This window comes from Pristiophorus japonicus, chromosome 15, assembly GCF_044704955.1.
Source record: "Pristiophorus japonicus isolate sPriJap1 chromosome 15, sPriJap1.hap1, whole genome shotgun sequence".
Classification (NCBI taxonomy): domain Eukaryota; kingdom Metazoa; phylum Chordata; class Chondrichthyes; family Pristiophoridae; genus Pristiophorus; species Pristiophorus japonicus.
This window is the reverse complement of record NC_091991.1, coordinates 69,176,208-69,191,097: the sequence shown is the minus strand read 5'-3', so window position 1 is coordinate 69,191,097 and position 14,890 is coordinate 69,176,208.

Here is a 14,890-nt window from a genome sequence, read left to right as displayed (position 1 = left end):
TGACAGGAGACTGGGTATCATGCTGGGTGTGAACGTGAGTATCATTGACTGAAAATGAGTGGATCTCTCTCTCTTGTAGTTGCACTGACCAAAAGTGAATGCGTCTGCATGTCTGAGTGTTATTCACTTGAAGTGAATTAGTCTGTGCGTAAGTGGCACTGACTTTTACTATGAGCTCTGCATCACTGAATAACAGCACTGCTACCGTTAAACTGCTGTTTGTTAGTCATAACTGCTTTGAGAGCACTGCAAGCCAACAGCAGTTATAGTGCCTGCTCCAAATTACTTTCAAATCAGAGAAAGGCAGAGCCTTGAATCTATATGCTCCTAAAAAAATTCTGAAATCCACTGCCCGCATCCTATCCCAAAGAAAGTCCCATTCACTGATCACTCCAGTCCTCACTGACTTCCACTGGTCCCCCATCCCTCAATCCATTGATTTCAAAGCTTTTGTTCATAAATCCCTCAATGGCCTTGATTCATACGATATGTGCAATCTCCTCTTGCCATGAGCTGATACTCTCTGCTCATTTGAATCTGGCCTACTTCGTATCCCCCCTAACCCCTTCCCTCCACTCCACTATCAGTGGCAAAGCCATCAGTCACAACCCTGCACTTTGGCATTCTCTTCCCAAATGTCTCCACCTTCAAAAACCTGGTCAACAGCTATCTCTTGGTCCATACCTTCAGTCACCTCCCCAAGCTCAATGTACAGTTATTTCTTGTAATTGTGTCTGATGTGCCTGATTTGTGAAATTTCACTATGTTAAAGTAGATATTTCACTGTGTTAAAGATACTGCGTAAGCGCAAGTTGAATCGACTGTCTTTACTAATATGAAAAACCTAAGGGAAATTAGGGATGGGCAGTAAATGCTGGCTTTGGCAGCAATGCCCACATCTCAGGAACAAATGATTCATAAAGGAAGTCAAGCAGACCACCTGCAAACTCTTTAATTTGCAATCAAGCAGACGCAACATGGATTCATGAAGGGGAAATCATGTTTAACTAATTTACTGGAATTCCTTGAGGATATAACGAGTATGGTGGATAGAGGTGTACCAATGGATGTGGTGTATTTAGATTTCCAAAAGGCATTCGATAAAATGCCACACAAAAGGTTACTGCAGAAGATAGAGGTACGCGGAGTCAGAGGAAATGTATAAGCATGGATAGAGAATTGGCTGGCGAACAGAAAGCAGAGAGTCGGGATAAATGGGTCCTTTTCGGGGTGGAAATCGGTGGTTAGTGGTGTGCCACAGGGATCGGTGCTGGGACCACAACTGTTTACAATATACATAGATGACCTGGAAGAGGGGACAGAGTGTAGTGTAACAAAATTTGCAGATGACACAAAGATTAGTGGGAAAGCGGGTTGTGTAGAGGACACAGAGAGGCTGCAAAGAGATTTGGATAGGTTAAGCAAATGGGCTAAGGTTTGGCAGATGGAATACAATGTCGGAAAGTGTGAGGTCATCCACCTTGGGAAAAAAAACAGTAAAAGGGAATATTATTTGAATGGGGAGAAATTACAACATGCTGAGGTGCAGAGGGACCTGGGGGTCCTTGTGCATGAAACTCTTTTGAGTTCACCTGTGAAAACATAAAAACAATAAACGGTGCCACCCGACCTGGGTGACACTCCAGACATTTTCAAGGCCCTTTTTTTCCCCCCTTTTTTTTTTTTGGTTTTTTTTTTGTGTTTTTCTTTTTTTTTTGGTTTTTTTTTTTTTTTTTTTGGCACTAAAATCACAATTTTCCCCAGTGCCTCCTTGTGCATGAATCCCAAAAAAGTTAGTTTGCAGGTGCAGCAGGTAATCAGGAAGGCGAATGGAATGTTGGCCTTCATTGCGAGAGGGATGGAGTACAAAAGCAGGGAGGTCCTGCTGCAACTGTATAGGGTATTGGTAAGGCCGCACCTGGAGTACTGCATGCAGTTTTGGTCACCTCACTTAAGGAAGGATATACTGGCTTTGGAGGGGGTACAGAGACAATTCACTAGGCTGATTCCGGAGATGAGGGGGTTACCTTATGATGATAGATTGAGTAGACTGGGTCTTTACTCGTTGGAGTTCAGAAGGATGAGGGGTGATCTTATAGAAACATTTAAAATAATGAAAGGGATAGACAGGATGGAGGCGGGGAGGTTGTTTCCACTGGTCGGGGAGACTAGAACTAGGGGGCACAGCCTCAAAATATGGGGGAGCCAATTTAAAACCGAGTTGAGAAGGAATTTCTTCTCCCAGAGGGTTGTGAATCTGTGGAATTCTCTGCCCAAGGAAGCAGTTGAGGCTAGCTCATTGAATGTATTCAAGTCACAGATAGATAGATTTTTAACCAATAAGGGAATTAAGGGTTATGGGGAGCGGGCGGGTAAGTGGAGCTGAGTCCACGGCCAGATCAGCCATGATCTTATTGAATGGCGGAGCAGGCTCGAGGGGCTAGATGGCCTACTCCTGTTCCTAATTCTTATGTTCTTATTATGTTAATTTTAAAGTTTAAAACATTTGCCTTGTACAAGCTGCAATATAATTGAAATGGGAGCAAACGCAAAGTAGGGCGAGAGGCCTTCCTGAGGTAGCTTCACCTCCAAAACTGCAAGCTGAACTAGCATTGTCTAGGCTGCAGTTAAATAAAATATTTTGCAACACTGTGAAGCCAAAACCACTTTCCAATATTACAATATTATCAGCATCTGAATGTGGAGATGATAGCAGCTCACTGCAGCTCTGTGCAGATGTGCACACCATCTTAAATCCATTAAATTCATTGCCTCTGTGTCTGTCCAAATGTACAGGAAGCTGCTACTGTCTCAGGCTCTCTTGCCTTTTCTTGTATGAATGGAGAGAGGATGGTGCGATGGCACTCGGTCTACAGTTTATGAATACAAATGGAGTCATGTTTTGTCTACATACATCAGTATACACATCTAGCCTTTTTCTTCAACTCTCTGTACATAATATCCCTCTATTCATGAATATATTCTCTCCACATGTGAAAATGTCCCCTCTCTTATGTGAATTGTATTATTTTCACTCTGCAGGTGAATATACCCTCTATACTTTATATACGAAGAGTCTTTGCTCTATAATGTCAGAGAGAGATTGAGAGATTGAGAATGCACAAGGGTATTTCATTTAACAGGGGGATAAAGTGTAAGACGAGTAAATCACCCATGACTTGAATATTGAACAAGCTTGATGCACCACTGAGTGCCATTTTCTAGCTCATACCACACATTATGTATCCCCACATGCGTACACACGGGGATGTTGGAGATGTGGGTGTTTGAACCATTGTGCAGCTGCAGAAAGTCAATAATGGATGCTGCAGAGAGAATAGCAAAATGATTGTGTGGATGGACAAACAGGAAACAAGAGGGCCCGAACTTGGTGGCCTTACTGCCCACTGCCGCTGGCTGCCGGCGACTTTTTTGGGGGTCTCCCCTTGGTGCCATTTTTCTCAAAGCCTCCCGCCAGCGGGAAGGGAGGATTGCTGGGAACCGCCCGCTGACGACCGCTAGCGCGCAAGGCACATAAGTGTCCTCCCGCCTGACGAGCTGGCAGATTCCTCCGGGCAGGAGTCGGCAGCAGCAGAGGGAAGGACCGCTGCGTGGAGGCAGGTCTAACCCCGACGGTAAGTATGAAGACCTGCAAAAAAAAGGTTAGCGAACTTCTTTAATTTTTTTTTCAGCGAGTTAGGTGGATGGGGTCCCCTGAAGGTGTTCCAGTGGGGTTTTTTTGTGTGTAAATTTTTATTTTTAGCTATTCCCCCACTCTCTGGGCTTGACTCAATCCTCGGTGGCACTTTGGCGAGGATCCCATTTGCCACCGAGATTGGGAGCTCCTGTCTGCTGCTGCCCAGATTCAAGGCGCAAGTCGTTTTTTTGCCGCCGGGCGGTACTGGCATATCTTTTAGAGGAATCTTCCTGGAAAAGTACTGCCAGGTCTCTCGGCGATCCTTTGAGTGGCATTTGGGTGGGCTTTAGCTTTCACCAAGTTCAGGCCCAGAGAATCAAGGGATAAAACAATGATCATCAGGGTCACAGGAAATTAGGAGCTTTCAAGAGACTGACGAGAGACAGGAGCACGGAAAGAATGAAGATAACCAAGAAAGTGAGAGAGAACGCAGCCTTTTTATAGCCTTATGATCTTTGCATAATATATAGTTCCTATATTTTAAGATCTGTTTAAAGATCATTATACTCATTAGCATACCTGTACTCCTGACCTTTTATCTGTTCTTTGTTTTGGTCAGTTCTATAAAAGGGCTTGTGTGTTGATGCCAGTTCTGTTGACGTGTCTCCACCTGAAACATTAGCCTGCCTTTGCTTTCAGGCACTGGTCGATTGCTGCAGGTTCCCAGGGCTGTGTTATATTTCAGATTTCCAGTATTCAGCTTTTTTTCTGTTACTTCTACTTTGTAGATGGTTGTACATTTTGTGCCAGCTTGGTAATTCAAATTGAATTCAGAGCACGTTATTTGATTCAATTCAAATGTAAATTGTTGTTCTTTTAGGATATTGAAATGTTGGCAGAATTACTTCTTTGCATCATATTTGAATGGTGGACTTTTTTCTAAAATTGGGATACTTAGGCAAGATAAGAATATGAGACTGTGCAATGAGTCTTGATTTCAACTGGGTGTGGCTGGAAGAAGGAGCAGCTACTCATAAGGAACCAGAAAGGAAAGTTGAACGAGTACTGACCCAATATAATATTAGCAATAGAGTGAGACAAGAAAGGTTGCAGTTGGGAAAGAGGTGGGGAATTAGAGGTGGAAAGGTTCATTTTGCCAAGGATCTTAGGAGGGGTGCTAGAAAAGCCTTGTCAGATATGGGACATTGTCTTGGACAGACTTGATTTTTATTAGAGTTTTGAGAGCTGTTGAGAAGAGAAGATTTTAATATGCAAGAGAGAAATAAAAATTGATGGTTATAGCTTTTGGAATGGAAGAGATGTAGAAGTTTCACAAAGTCAGTAGGGATAGTTACACCAAGAATTGTGATAGACAAAGACGGACTAAGGTTGAACCATCAAAGCAAAGAGCTGATAGTAATTGGGAGAGATACAAAATTGTCTTTGCAGAGTTGAAAGAACCAAGATTTTTTTGTCATATTGAAGTACATGAAAAAGCTCAAGCTACAGCAGGAGAAGACTGAAGGTTGTCGTGTGAAGGAAGTTGATGAATGTCGAGTAGAATCATCAGTAAGAGTAGATGGGGTTGGATGATAAGAGGATGAGGTCATTAACAGAAGAACAGAATGAAAACAGGCATAGTTTGGAATTACACAAATGGAAAAACCCATTTCTGAAAATGCTTGCTGCACTACATTTATTTTTAAAGACAGTCACCATAATGTACACACAATAGAGGCAAATTAGTCCCCAAAATACTGGCAGGAATATTTCTTTTGGTTGTTATTATTATTGCTGGATTCCCATTGCTTAATTAGACTCAGACAGGTTTATGGTAGGTCAGAGTATAAATATTCTGCTGTTGACTCTTCAATTACATATGTGAAAGACGAAAGCGACCTATCGCCATTTATTCATCTCTATTTATTAGATTTGACTTCAGAGCAATGCAATAAAAAGATTGCTTTAATACTGAATTAATGTACCTCAGAATGGTGTCCTTTATACTCAAATGAAATGTGCTGTGCATTCTGGAAATTACAATTTGATCACAGAAAGAAGTCTCTTTCAATTCAACAAAACTTCTGTTTTTTAATGGATTAGTGCTGCATTGCAAATCCAATGCTTCAGATTACAGCTTTAATCTGTAACTCCAACAAAAGCCTCTAACTCAGGAGCTTATAGCAAGATTAAGTGGCCAAGTTAGGCTACCACTACGTTTAGATTGGAGAATACCATTATTATTTATGTTATGTCCTCAAATCATTGGGATTCAAACAAAGTACTTTGGTTCGGTATTCACTAAGGAGGACACAAACAACCTTCCGGATATAAAAGGGGTCAGAGGGTCTAGTAAGAAGGAGGAACTGAGGGAAATCCTTATTAGTCGGGAAATTGTGTTGGGGAAATTGATGGGATTGAAGGCCGATAAATCCCTAGGGCCTGATGGACTGCATCCCAGAGTACTTAAGGAGGTGGCCTTGGAAATAGCGGATGCATTGACAGTCATTTTCCAACATTCCATTGACTCTGGATCAGTTCCTATCGAGTGGAGGGTTGCCAATGTAACCCCACTTTTAAAAAAAAGGAGGGAGAGAGAAAACAGGGAATTATAGACTGGTCAGCCTGACATCAGTAGTGGGTAAAATGATGGAATCAATTATTAAGGATGTCACAGCAGCGCATTTGGAAAAAGGTGACATGATAGGTCCAAGTCAGCATGGATTTGTGAAAGGGAAATCATGCTTGACAAATCTTCTGGAATTTTTTGAGGATGTTTCCAGTAGAGTGGACAAGGGAGAACCAGTTGATGTGGTATATTTGGACTTTCAGAAGGCTTTCGATAAGGTCCCACACAAGAGATTAATGTGCAAAGTTAAAGCACATGGGATTGGGGGTAGTGTGCTGACATGGATTGAGAACTGGTTGGCAGACAGGAAGCAAAGAGTAGGAGTAAATGGGGACTTTTCAGAATGGCAGGCAGTGACTAGTGGGGTACCGCAAGGTTCTGTGCTGGTGCCCCAGCTGTTTACATTGTACATTAATGATTTAGACGAGGTGATTAAATGTAGTATCTCCAAATTTGCGGATGACACTAAGTTGGGTGGCAGTGTGAGCTGCGAGGAGGATGCTATGAGGCTGCAGAATGACTTGGATAGGTTAGGTGAGTGGGAAAATGCATGGCAGATGAAGTATAATGTGGATAAATGTGAGGTTATCCACTTTGGTGGTAAAAACAGAGAGACAGACTATTATCATAATGGTGACAGATTAGGAAAAGGGGAGGTGCAACGAGACCTGGGTGTCATGGTACATCAGTCATTGAAGGTTGGCATGCAGGTACAGCAGGCGGTTAAGAAAGCAAATGGCATGTTGGCCTTCATAGTGAGGAGATTTGAGTACAGGGGCAGGGAGGTGTTGCTACAATTGTACAGGGCCTTGGTGAGGCCACACCTGGAGTATTGTGTACAGTTTTGGTCTCCTACCTTGAGGAAGGACATTCTTGCTATTGAGGGAGTGCAGTGAAGGTTCACCAGACTGATTCCCGGGATGGTGGGACTGACATATCAAGAAAGACTGGATCAACTGGGCTTGTATTCACTGGAGTTCAGAAGAATGAGAGGGGATCTCATAGAAACGTTTAAAATTCTGATGGGTTTAGACAGGTTAGATGCAGGAAGAATGTTCCCAATGTTGGGGAAGTCCAGAACCAGGGGTCACAGTCTAAGGATAAGAGGTAAGCCATTTAGGACCGAGATGAGGAGAAATTTCTTCACCCAGAGAGTTGTGAACCTGTGGAATTCTCTACCACAGAAAGTTGTTGAGGCCAATTCACTAAATATATTCAAAAAGGAGTTAGATGTAGTCCTTACTACTAGGGGGATCAAGGGGTATGGCGAGAAAGCAGGAATGGGGTACTGAAGTTGCATGTTCAGCCATGAACTCATTGAATGGCGGTGCAGGCTCGAAGGGCCGAATGGCCTACTCCTGCACCTATTTTCTTTGTTTCTATGTTTCTAAATAGGTCCTTATTTGAAAAGGCTTAGAATGAGAGTGCAATATTTATAATCTAGCTAATTTTATAAACTTTATTTCTTTTTTTTTACCCCTCCTGTCTTGAAGGTGCTGACTGTTACTGAGCTGTGGTTACATAAACACCGAGTTAACTTTTGTACTTCACCTCACCATGTTTCATTCATATTTCTCTCCTTAGAGCAGAGAAGGCTGAGGGGAGATTTGATAGAGATGTTTAAAATCATGAAGGGTTTATTTAAAATAAATAAAGCAAAACTGTTTGCAATGGGCGCAGATTTAAGGTGATTGACAAAAAAACCAGAGGCGACATGAGGAAAAAATTTTTTACGCAGCGAGTGGTTACGATTTGGAATGCATTGCCAAGTAGTATTAGGCACCGGAGGGACTGGAGTGCATAATCACGACCCGGAACAGCATTTTAATTTAATTTGTTAAGGTTGCTTTAAACTTTATAGTTAATTTATAGGTTTTTAAATCAGTTGTGCCCCTTTAAAAAGTGGACATATGCTTGACATTTAATTGTCAATTGCCAACATTTAAAAGAGTTAGCAATCAAGGGACAAAACCTTGGTCTATGTCTTTACCCCTTTCCCTAATCCATGAGACATTAAGGCCAATTGTCGTGGCCCAATTATATCGGTTAATTCAGCACAGACCAAGAATTGAAGCTGGGCCCTATACGGATCGGGGCTATTTTGAGCAATATTTTTACCCAGTAATCTTAATTGACTCTTCAATTTCACCAACATCTGCCCTCTTAGTTAAGTACTGGTATAATTTCCTCATTTAGGGTTAACTCTAATACTTAACTCACAAAAAATGAATTCCAAAATTAGAGCTAAATCAAAATGGTCAGCATGGTGGGGGGAGCATTTGATCCTCTCACCATTCCAATCAGCAGCGTATACCAGCTGCCTGCTTCATGTAGCGATGGCTGAACGACCTTTCAAATGGGAAGGAGGTGCTGGGAATACAATGTTTTGCATGATACTTTGCGAAAAGCTTTATCTGTTCCTTTTAAAACCCCTTTTTGCTAGCTTAATCCTAATAAACTCTAAAATTCTCCGATCGCAAACATTCAGTTTTGTTGGCCTGACAAAAAGTGTATTGCTCACGACTTATCTTTTCTTTTGACCACCCTTCAAACAAAAAAACTCTGAAAGACAGAAGAGCTATATTTATTAAAATGAGACACTATACATTTATTTTCATTGCATAAAATCCACTGTGCACACCTTGTGATTAGTGTGACTCATTCACAGAAAAATAAACTAGCATATCACAGCAATCATCTGTTCCTTGATTACAGAGAGACATTGATTACAAAGGTGAACATTTAACCAGTTCTTTATTTCCTAATGGCATTAAAGCAATAACAGGTATTTTGTATTTTTAAAAAGTTCCTAATTTCTTTTACAAGTGAAGCAAAATAAAATGGTAACAGAAATCCCACTGATTAAATTAGAGGGAGGTAAAACCTGTGTTTTATATTCCATCACCTACAGTAACTTGCAGTTACATAAGAACATAAGAAATAGGAGCAGGAGTGGGCCATACGTCCCCTCAAGCTTGCTCTGCCATTTAATACGATCATGGCTGATCCGATCATGGACTCAGGTCCACTTCACTGCCCGCTCCCCATAACCCCTTATCGGTTAAGAAATTGTCCATCTCTGTCTTAAATGGATTCAATGTCCCAGCTTCCACAGCTCTCTGAGGCAACAAATTCCACAGATTTACAACCCTCTGAGAGAAGTCATTCCTCCTCATCTCAGTTTTAAATGGGTGGCCCTTTATTCTAAGATTATGCCCTCTAGTTCTAGTCTCCCCTATCAGTGGAAACATTCTCTCTGCATCCACCTTGTCAAGCTCCCTCATAATCTTATACGTTTTGATAAGATCACCTTTCTTCTGAATTCCAACCTACTCAACCTTTCCTCATAAGTCAACCCCCTCATCTCTGGAATCAATCTAGTGAACCTTCTCTGAGCTGCCTCCAAAGCAAGTATATCCTTGCTTAAATATGGAAACCAAAACTGTACAGTTTTCATTCCAGGTGTGGCCTCATCAACACCCTGTATAACTGTAGCAAGACTTCCCTGCTTTTATACTCCATCCTCTGACCAGATACTAAAAATGGGGCAAAAGCAATTATTAGAAAAAAAGATTAAAAAAAACCCAAAATGAACAGCCTTTCTAATTAAAAATCACTAATCTGTCGAAATACAATGTACCAAAGGAAACTTTTCAATTAGAACAGGTCATAAACTTGTCATAGTTGTAAATACAAACATTCATCATATTATTTTCATGAATATATTAACCTTTCTAAGCTATGCCCCCCACCATCGCTGAAGTCAACGGCATGGTTTCACTCTGCAAAGCATGATGTTGGTCTTATTTGGAGAATACAGAAATGAAAAGCTTTTCCACAGTTCCTTTCATTTCTTTAGAGAACAGAGGTTTCAATAGTTAATTTCTCAAAATTATTTCTGTGTTTTAAAATCTGCAAAGGACAGTTAATATTCAAAGTATTAAGAGAGACATCTGCTTTGGACAGGAATTTAAATTTGATTTATTTTGCTAACTCCACTAAACTCAATGTCTTACATGTTTGCACCATTCATCTCCTGAACTGTATTGACCATCCTTTCCTTGGGGCTACACACAGTTACCCACCTCGCATGACATCAACATGGACCTTATTTATCTGATGACTACCCTTTATATTTGCCTAAACTAGCAGTCAGGAATGTGGCTTAAACCCAGGGTCCTGTTCAGTCAGGATATCACAGGGTTATAAAACTACTGACATACTGACTCAGATCATGTTCAAATTTGAATTATGTTCCTGCACCTTTGCATAAATATTCTGCCCATCACTGGTGTGAAATCCAGTTTGAAATCCACTTGAAAATATAATGGCCCCAAGTTTCCACATGATTTGCTCCTGATTTTTAGGAGCAACTGGTGTAGAATGGAATATCTTAGAAATCGGAATTCTCGCCATTTAGTTTGCTCCAGTTCTAGTCAGTTAGAACAGTTTCACTTTGGAACAGAATTTTTTTTCCAAAAGGGGGCGTATCAGGCCACTTATGCCTGTTTTCAAAGTTTCATCAGTGAAAACTTACTCCAAACTAACTTAGAATGGAGTAAGTGAAGATTTTTGTACGCTCGAAAAAACCTTGTCTACACTTTAGAAAATCAGGCGTAGGTTACAAATCAGGCGTAGGGAATGGTCGGGGGGGGGGGGTTTAAAGGGAAGTTTACAAACATTAAACACTTCAGTTTTACAAATAAAGAGCCATCATCAATAATAAATGATTAAAAACATCAATCAATCAATCAAAAAAAATTAAGAAATCATTTTTTTTTAAAATCAATAAATAAAACATTTTCTACTTACTGACTGCAGCACCGGGAGCCCTCCAACAGCATGCTGGGATTGCCCCCCCCCCCCCCCAGTGTGTCTCTGTCAGTGTCTCTATCTCTGTCTGTCTATGTGTGTGTGTCTCTCATTCTCTGTCTGTCAGTGTCTGTGTTTCTGACAGCGAGGGGTGGGGGAGGAGGATGTAGAGGGAGGGAAGGGGGAGGAGGAGAAGGGGGGAGGAGGAGAAGGGGGGGAGGAGAAGAAGGGGGAAGGGGGGGAAAGGAGATGGGGGGGAAAGGAGATGGGGGGGGAAAGGAGATGGGGGAGGGAGAAAGGAGAAGGGGGAGGGAGAAAGGAGAAGGGGGAGGGAGAAAGGAGAAGGGGGAGGGAGAAAGGAGAAGGGGGAGGGAGGCTGAAAGGAGAAGGGGGAGGCCGGGCCAGAGACTTCGGGCAGGGCCCGTCCCCAGCACCAGATTTACAGGTAGGTGGCGTTGGGTCGGGTCGGGATCGCGTGTCGGGTCGGGAGAAGCGCGGGTTGGGGTCGGGAGCGTGGGTCGGGTCGGGAGGGGTGGTGGGAGGGAGGTCGGTTCGGTTCGGGTCGGGGGGAGGGAAGGAGAGGGAGGTCAGGTCGGGGGGAGGGAGGTCAGGTCAGGTCCAGTCGGGGGTGGGGGGGGGGGGAAGCGGGAGTCAGGTCAGGTCCAGTCTGGGGGGTCGGGTCCGGTCCGGTCCGGTCCGGGGACGGGGGGGGACGGGGAAGCGGGAGTCGGGTCAGTGTCGGGGTCGGGTCCGGTCCAGGGGCGGGGGGGGTGGGCGGTGGGGGGGAAGCGGGAGTCGGGTCAGTGTCGGGGTCGGGTCCGGTCCAGGGGCGGGGGGGGTGGGCGGTGGGGGGGAAGCGGGAGTCGGGTCGGTGTTGGGTCCGGTCCGGAGGCGGGGGGCGTGAAGCGGGAATCGAGTCGGGTTGGGAGGAAGCAGGAGCTGGCCGTGGGAGGAGCCTTATTCACGCAGCCCCAGTGAGGCCATTCAGCCAGGGCTAGGGGCTGTGTGCTTCGGCCCCAACCAAACAGTTTTGGGCGCTGGAACTACTGCACATGCGCGCCCACTGTAGCGCGCATGTGCAGAGGTCCCGGCACTGTTTTCAGCGCAGGGACCTGGCTCCGCCTCCTACAGCTCGGGCTGCGATGTGCCGAGCTGCAAACGACCTGCAGGGCGCTGGAGAATCTGGAAGTTTTTTTTAGGCGCACTTTGTGGCTCGTAAAACGGGCGTCCAGGTCGGGACTGCGCTGTTCTAGGTGCGGCTCGAAACTTGGGCCCATTAGTACAATAGTTGAAGATTTAGGCAAGTTCTCAAAAATATCTGTTTTATACAGTAATTAATTTTTACTTACTGATCCAGGACTGAGGCACATAATTAAACGACAATAATAAACTTTGAAACAGTGTGAGTTGGAATAATCCCTAGACTGTTCCAGCAATTAATCAATTACATTTTAGTACTGCATACTTAATCCACGAGATTTTCAAGGAAGCCAAAAGCAAAATATTGCGGATGCTGGAAATCTGAAATGAAAACAGAAAATGCTGGAAGTACTCGGCAGGTCAGGCAGCATGTGTGGAGAGAGAAACAGATTTAACGTTTCAGGTCAATGACCTTTCGTCAGAACTGAAAAAAGTTAGAGATGTTCGAGATCCTCAAAGAAGAACTGGTTGGTATCAAAGGGCTTTGAGGAGAGAGTTACTTTACCAAACATTTGCTCTGGCAGAGACACAGGAATCCCAGCCTCAAAATTAACATTGACTCTCTGTTATTCTATTAGGTTAAATACAATGGCCTGCCTATTATCTGGAGAAGTATACTTTCAGAGGTCCACAGCTGTGTCAGCTAATAAATTATATATATACACAAGCACACTCATATGGAATAAACATTGAGAACATGGAACAATACACATGACACAATTATACAGTAGTCAAAACTAGATATAACCAGTTTTATTTTGTGCCCATCAAGATGAGGAATGCTAGCGCTGGGAAATGGATATCTTCCTATTTCAGATACCCAGTGTCAGCTTCAGCACTCCGTCAAATGCAGAATAAATCCCAAACCTTGGAAGAGCACTCCCTACTGCGTCAGTGTGACTTTCATTCCCACTTCCCATACCTCCTAGGCCCACTCTGAATAAGATTCCCAAAATGGGGATATTTTCGAGTTGTAAAGTTCCCACATGGAAATGGATTAAGACTGCCCAAATTCATTGCACATAGGATCCTTGCAGCAAGCAGACCGAGGAGATGTTCAACCTGGATTTGAACCCAGAGGCCAGAGGTCAAAGGCTAACCCACTGCCCCACCCAGCTCCAAGATTTACTAATTTTACCTGGCGATTTTCATTATATTCTTGGTTACCAGAAACCTATTCTCTATTTTAAAAGGAGGTTAGAGAGGCAGAGAGGTTTAGGGAGGCAATTACTGAGCTTGGGGCCTAGGCAGCTGAAACCACAGCCGCCAATGGTGGTGGAGTGATTGCAATCAGGAATGCACAACAGGCCAGAATTGGAAGAGAGCAGAGATCTTGGATGTTTGGCGGTTGGAGGAGGTTACCGATATGGGATGGGGTGAGACCATGGAGGGATTTGAAAACAAGCAATGATAATTTTAAAATTGAGGCACAGCCAGATCGGGAGCCAATGTAGGTCAACAAGCACAGGAGTGATGGGCAAACAGGACTTGGTGTGAGTTAGGATATGGGCAGCAAAGTTTTGGATGAGCTTAACTTTATGTAGGGTGGAAGATGAGAGGCCAGCCAAGAGAGTATTGGAATAGTCAAGCTTGGCGCTGAACAGCGCCCTCTGGTGAGATGGTGAGAGATCCGAGGTGTGGAGAGTGGGGGTGAGAGATTTGAGGTAATGCTTCCCTCTCACAGGTATCAGCTCCTGAGTGAGGGCAGGCATTGGGATGGCCAGAGGTCCACACATAGAAGGAGGAGCGGTCAGAATGGTCGCCACCATTGTGCGCACCATGTGCTCACCAGGACCAGCGGCTGGAGGGAGACTAGAATGACGCTGGAGGAAGGAAGGAAGGTCAGGACATCGGCAGAGGGAGGAGAGTGAAGGTAGGGCCCAAACCTGTGGTCGGAGCTGGTCGGAGGCTCACCAGACGCCGTCGGGGATCGATGGAGCAGCTGAGTCAGCCATGTCCAATGGGGAGCGAAAAGCTTGGTAGCAGGAAGGTCAATCTGGAAGGTAAGTCTGGCGCTCAATGATGAAGGTGAGCAAGCAAGGTTGGGGGATGGGCAGTGGGCCCAGGTAGCTGCTCTTGCAACATGAGTTTTAGGGGTAAGGGAGATACTTTAGGGGTAGGAAATGCAGCCACTATTAGGGCTGGGGAGGGCTTCAAAAGTTGGGGGGGGGGTAGATTTGGGGGGGGGGGGAGGGAGAAGAGTGAAGAATGGCAGCAGATGGCCAGGGGGAAATTTGTTCAGGGAGAGCTCCCGAGGGCGCTGTCATCCTGTCCACCATTTGGATCTAAAAAAAACTGTCTCCGGCATACGAAAACATGGGCCTTACACTGAACATCCATAAGACAAAAGTCCTCCACCAACCTGACCCCGCCACACAGCACTGCCACCCAGTCATCAAAATGCATGGCGCGGCCTTGGACAACGTGGACCATTTCCCATACCTCGGGAGCCTACTATCAGCAAGGGCAAACATCGCCGATGAGGTCCAACACCGCCTCCAATGCACCAGCGCAGCCTTCGGTCGCTTGAGGAAGAGAGTGTTTGAAGGCCAAGACCTCAAATCTGGCACCAAGTTTATGGTCCGCAGGGCAGTAGTGATACCCGCCCTCCT